We start from the raw sequence: 7068 nt of genomic DNA on the forward strand, positions 1-7068 counted from the left end.
CCTGCAACCGCAGGAAGTGCTACACTTGCCCCCACACCTCCTCCCTCACCCCCATGCCAGGCCCCAAGATGACTTTCCATATTAAGCAGAGGTTCACTTGCACATCTGCCAATGTGGTATACTGTATCCATTGTACCCGGAGTCGCTTCCTCTACATTGGGGAAACCAAGCAGAGGCTTGGGGACCGCTTTGCAGAACACCTCCGCTCAGTTCGCAACAAACAACTGCACCTCCCAGTCGCGAACCATTTCAACTCCCCCTCCCATTCTCTTGATGACATGTCCATCATGGGCCTCCTGCATGCCACAATGATGCCACCCGAAGGTTGCAGGAACAGCAGCTCATATTCCGCTTGGGAACCCTGCAGCCCAATGGTATCAATGTGGACTTCAGCAGCTTCAAAATCTCCCCTTCCCCCACCGCATCCCAAAACCAGCCCAGTTCTTCCCCTCCCCCCACTGCATCACACAACCTGCCCAGCTCTTCCCCTCCCCCCACTACATCCCAAAACCAGCCCAGCCTGTCTCTGCCTCCCTAACCTGTTCTTCCCCTCACCCATCCCTTCCGCCTACTCCAAGCTGCACCTCCATTTCCTACCTACTAATCACATCCCACCTCCTTGACCTGTCCGTCTTCCCTGGACTGACCTATCCTCTCCCTACCTCCCCACCTATACTCTCCTCTCCACTTATCTTCTTTTCTCTCCATCTTCGGTCCGCCTCCCCCTCTCTCCCTATTTATTCCAGGACCCTCACCCCATCCCCCTCTTTGATGAAGGCTCTAGGTCTGAAATGTCAGCTTTTGTGCTCCTGAGATGCTGCTTGGCCTGCTGTGATCATCCAGCTTCACACTTTATTATCTTATGTCAGAGTTTTAGTACTGTCTTTTGCCTCCTAATTCCCTTTCTGGATGTGATCATCTGTTCTTAGCTGTACCTTGACCTTTTGGAGAATCCCCTTGACTGAGTGGCATGCTGCCTCCACTGGTGGTTGAAGAATTTCTTTGTGTGATGTGACCTTCTGCCATAATCATGTGCAGTCTCTAAAGTACATTGGTTACTTTCGTAAATATTTGTCTTCACTCTGTCCCACCATTTCTCCAGGAATACTACTAGCTACCCAAGCAAAGAAAACTCTTCCAGAGCCCCTTGTTTTACTATTTCCCCTTTCCTTTAATATTATGGCCCACTGAATCTTGGGCTTCCTATCTATCTATCTATCTTGCAGACCTCCTCCACAAACAATTCCTCTACTTAATGTGAAGGAGATGTCCTTACCTCCACTGCTTTCCTCATCTCCAGATGATATTTTACAATAATGGGTCTCTCCTTCTGACATTATCCTTTCTGTGGGAATATAGTGTTACATCTCCAGTGAAAGTGCAGAGAAAGATCCATTTTCATATGAGAGGTCTGTTCAAAGGCCTGATAACAGTGGGGAATAAGCTGTTCTTGAATCTGTTGGTACATGTTTTCAAACTCTTGTATCTCCTGTCCAATGAATGAGGGTGGTAGAGAATATAACCAGGGTGAGAAAGGTATTTGATTATGTTGGCTGCTTTCCTGAGGTGGCAGGATATGTAGATGTTATCAATGGAAGGAAGGCTAGTTTGCATGTTGGACTAGGCTACATTCAACAGCTCTGCAGTTTCTTGCGGTGTTGGGCATTTCAAGCTGTGATGCATCTGGATAGGATGCTTTCTATGGTGCATCTATAAAATAAGAGTAAATGGACATGTCAAATTTCCTTGATCTTCCGAGCAAGGAGTTGGTATGCTTTCTTGATTATAGCATCAACATGGTTGGATCAGGATAGATTGGGATTTTTATCCCTAGGAGTTTGAAGCTCTCGACGAACTCCACTCAGCACCGTTGATACAGAAAGGGGAGTGTTCTCCGATCTGCTTCCTGAAGTTGATGACCAGCACTTTCATTTTGCTGACATTGAGAGAGAGATTTCTGTCTTTACATCATGTCACTAAGCTCTCTTTCCTGTATCCTATCTGATGTTGTTTGAGGTCTGACCCACTCTGCTGGTGTCATCAGCAATCTTGTAAGTGGAATTAGAGCAAAGCTTGGACCACACAGTGGTGAGTGTATAAGTAGTATGGTACGGGACTGAGTAAACAGCTTTATGGGGCACTAATGTTGAGGGGTACCATGGAGGAGGTAATGTCCCCTATCCTTACTAATTGCAGTCTGTGGGTCAGGATTACTTTCCAATATAAAACAAGTAGAGTTCTGCAACATTGCTTCTAAACCTATTTTATCGTGTCCCTTTTGTGCTGCGTGGATAGGTGTAGATAGCTTACTGGAATAGCAAAGGATGCTGTCTTAATAGTATGCTGAATAGAAGAATCTGTGATAGAGGGTCAGGAGACAGATACTGCTGTGTTCCATGGAATTCTAAATTTCCTGAACAAATTTCCTCCTCACTTAAGATAACCTGTGATATAAACAGAAGCTAACTAATCGAACAATTTTAAACTGCTCTTCAAATCACTAAGAAACATTGAGCAGCAAACATGCTCAACTTTTAAGCATTAATCGTTTGTCATTAGTTTCCCAACATTGATTTCAGAATTCCATAAATTTTGAGGAAAATCCTATTTGTTTAAGCATGACTGTAATTCTGATGATTTTAAGTTGTGTAAAGGAAAGTATTTTTTAAATTTTGCTGTCTTGCTTTATGGACATTATTTATTGTTACCTTGCTAGATTATAAACATCAACAATTTAACTGAATCACTAGTTCTTGTATCTCTATCCTCAAGAATCACTACATCTCTTGTTAATTGTTTCATATCTTTAGATTGAAGCAATGATAGGATCCAAGTAATCTCAGTCCAACAGATTTTTGACAGGAAAAGAAGATGGGGGGCTTTGGTTGAGCCAGTGATGTCTCTGATTGCTATTCCTTTTCCACTGTACACAGACTGTCTTTCTGACAGCAGAATTATGATCATGATCTTTTGATCAGAAAGAAGAAGACAGGGATCTGAACTCATTAGAAATGTTATTTATGAAGTTTCCGGGGTCTAAAAGGCAGATAAACTGGGGAATTCTATATACTTTCTAAAATCTTTAATTTTTATTACAACTACCGGATAGTGGGGCCTCATTTCTAGCATGCTACCCTAGTGAGGAATAACTGCAGAAACAGAACTGGCTCAGCTAGAGTTTCACAGACAGCACTAAATTAACAAGTAGGATTATGCAGCCAGTGAAGTAAAAGAGGCAAAAACAGAATCTGCTAGAGAAACTCAATAGCTTTAGCAGCATCTCTGGACAGAAAAAGAGAGTTAATATTTTTTGAGTCTGTTTCTTAAGAAGGATCACTGGATTCAAAATATTGACTCTGCTTTCTCTCCACAGATGCTGCTGGACCTGCACTTTTATTGTTTCAGACCTCTCGCATCCGCAAATCTTTGTTTTAAGTAAAATAATTCTGTTTTAAGATGAAATATTTTTTTAAAAATTAAAAAAACCAGAAAAGGCAAGAGAAAATACATTTTGTTTTAGGAAGTATTAGTAATCTGCAACACAGAAGCACAAGATTTAGTGCATAAATTGCATAAGACTGTATGAGGGGAAACTCTGACATTTATATTGCTGCCTGGTTCAGCTAGAATAAATGGTGAGGATAACCAATGTCTGAGAGCAGATAAACTCATTTTGAAAGTAAATACTCTTCATTGTAGTCATCAAGATCATTATAGGTTACGAGAGTGAAACAAATAGAAGAATATGGCTCCGGAAATATGAGAAACAGCTGGAAAAAAGCTGCTGTTAAACTAACAGCTAGTATATGAAAGTTATCTTCTATTTGTAACCATAAGAACCATCCATCTTAAAATAGCTAATGAGAGTTGGCTGTCCTCTAATCTCAGGATTCAAATAACTAGTTTTAAAAAGACAATCTTCATTTATCTGAACAATAACACTATAAAGAATAAATGATCAATTAAATGTGTAATGGAGCATAAAACAATTTACCCTGAAAATAGCAATAACTTTTTTGTTCAGTCCAATGCCTTGCATAGCTATGTGGTTTTTACTAGTGTGACAACAACTGCAAATTAAATCTCCACTCCGGATTCTGGTTTGAAGTCACTCCTTAGTCCACATTCCCTTGCTCCTATGGAATAGAGAACTACTGCTTTCAGGCAGGATGTATATCATTTGGAGGCACAGCAGCCAGCTGATAGGCAAAAAAGAAGTAGCAGCAAAGACTCCACCTCAACAGTCAGGAGAAAGTTTTTTTTTGATATCCTGCCTTGATGGCAGAAACTCAGCAATAGTTACTTTGCAGACTGTGAATGAAAAATATGGATGCTAAACCAAAACGGGGTGACCAAATGGTGAGTGAAAAAGGAGAATTTTAAGGTAGAGGCATTGGGAAGAACCTGCATGGTCTTGGTGACTGAAAGCATAGCCACATATGCTAGAGTGAAGGGAATGAGGCAAATAAATGGAATGTTCAAGAAAAAGGCCACAGAATTTGAAGCAATATAATGAAGATATTCATTAAACACAGCAGAATTCTAAACATGAAGCATTGCTGATCTCCATTGATGGATCAAAAACCAAAGACAGTGTACAGGACTTCCTATGCAATCGAGTACTGGCAATGGAGTTTAGAATAAGCAATCTGATGTTTATGGAAGGTGGCCCTGTGACTGAGGCAGAGCATCCTGTGAAAGCTGACTTCAGTCCTTTAAATGATGTTGCTAGAGAACAACATGTAGATGAAGCAGAGGAGGAGGAGAAATTTTGGGGGAACACTGAAGGTTTTAGTGTGTAGTGCATCAAATGAAACTACTGATAGAAATTATTTGACCATGATTTGATTGGAATCCACTCACCATCCAGATTGGAAAGTTGAAACAATTCCACTGAGCAGGACAATGAAGACAAATGATGTGACTAATTCCATCAAAGGCTACTACAGTTTGAGAAGAACAAGGGTTGTGATAGTTACATCACAAGGGACATTATCAGTGCCGTAGCAGAAGTGAGCACCTAGTCCAAGAGGCTCATTTGGAATGGTGGGGACCAGAGTTTAAGGTGGAGTCTACATGTTCAATGGTTTTGGTGCAGAAAGGTAGGATAGAGATCAGGAAGTAAGTTGTGAGAACAGAGAGATTGAGGGAAGGAATTTCAGGATGGAGCGACGACATGGATTTATACAGTTAAAATAATAGTCTATTAAGACATCAACATTAGCCAATCCATCATCTGACTTGCTGTCCAGAATATTCTCTTATTAATGGGAAGCATGAATAAGAATTTGTCAGAATATTTAGTTTTGTAAATGGTGTTTGCTGTCTGAGAAAATCCCTAGATCAACCTCTGTTCTTCAATGGCAGACCGATACATTATGGAGGAAGGTGCCCAACGGGCAAGTAATTACTGAGCCAAATGTACCAGTGAAATGTGATTAATAGTGACTTTTCTAATATTGTTCCTGGCCCATTTTTTGCTAATCAGACAAGTTTATTAAAGTAGCACTATTGTGACATTAAATATTGATAAATACTAAATTAATATTTCAGAAGCACTTGTGAAATGAAAATAATATTCTAGGTATTTATCATTTAATAAAGTGTACAAGCACTTACTCATTGAAAATATCACAAAAGTGATAGGTGAAGAACATCATTTAGGTATTTTAGTTTTTCCATCCACAAATATCTCGTAACTTCTCCCTCATGTCTAATGCTTCATAAATTGTTGCACTCCAGCGAGAGAATCTAACCTTTATTCAATTACCATCATTACTACCACTGTAAACATTCTTGAAGAAAATAGAATTGAATAAAATATCCTTTATTGTCACTTGTACTACAATACAACAGTATAGGAGTACAGTGAAAAGTTTTTTTACAATGGCTGTGTTTTAATGGTGCCATCTTTGGTACAAGTACCTAGGTACAAATCTTAGACTTAAAAGAAAGGTGGTCTTACAGAAAAGAGGATCATAGGCATCACTTACAGAGGCAGTTACAACATAGTGAAAAAGGTTTTTAAGCTACAGTCCACTAACAGCAGGATTGGGGTTACCATTGCCCAGAAACTGAACTGAACTGGCCATATACATAGAATGCTAAAAGAATCTAGCAGTGAGAATCTCAATCCTGACTTCCCAAAGCCAGTCCATCATCTCTAAGGTACGAGACAAGAGTGTGATGGAATACTCCCCAGTTGCCTGCAGCTTAAACAACACTTAAGAAGCTTAATACCATCTAGACCAAAGCAGCTTGTTTGATTGGCATATTCACTCCCACCCGAACCACCACTTAATGGTAGCAGTGAGTACCGACAAGATACATGACATAAATTCACCAAAGCATTTTAAACAACACCTTCCAAACCCATGACCATTACCTGTAAGTTCCCCTCCAATCCACTCACCATCTAGATTTTGAAAGATGTCTTCATTCATTTAGTGTCACTGGGACAAAGTGCTGCAACTCCCTAACAGTAATGTGGGTGCACCTACACCAAATGACTTGCAGTGGTTCAAGAGGCAGCTCACAACTACCTTCTCAAGGTTAATTAGGAATGAGCAATAAGTGATGGCCTGGCTAGACACTCACATGCTGTGAATGAACAAAAAGAAAATAATTCCAAACATTTTGTCTCCATTGCTCTTATTTTGCAATTTATTCCCTGTACCAATCACAGTCTAAAAAAGGTGCGCTGACTTTATTGTTAAGCACAAATAGTACACAATTGGACAGGTTGAACCAAATGTTACAGATCGATGCTCTTAATTCAGGGGGTGACTTTTGTACAGGCCTAACAAACCTATACAAACGTATATAAACTCTAGCCTCAAAGGTTATTTAAATACTTCTTAACAGGTCCTATTGTGAATTCTTCATGCTTTCTCACTCTCTGCTTACCTGTTTGAAGAGACTGCCACATGTCTTCTGGGATGTCACATTTTTGCCCTCGCCTGAAGTAGCATCAATTAATACAAAAACCTGATCACAATTCTTTAAACAGGTCAGTTTTAATCAATGGGTATAATTTAATTTTAAATGATTAAGAACTGGTGGAAATGC

The sequence above is a fragment of the Stegostoma tigrinum genome, chromosome 1, assembly GCF_030684315.1.
Source record: "Stegostoma tigrinum isolate sSteTig4 chromosome 1, sSteTig4.hap1, whole genome shotgun sequence".
In the NCBI taxonomy this organism is placed as follows: Eukaryota; Metazoa; Chordata; class Chondrichthyes; order Orectolobiformes; family Stegostomatidae; genus Stegostoma; species Stegostoma tigrinum.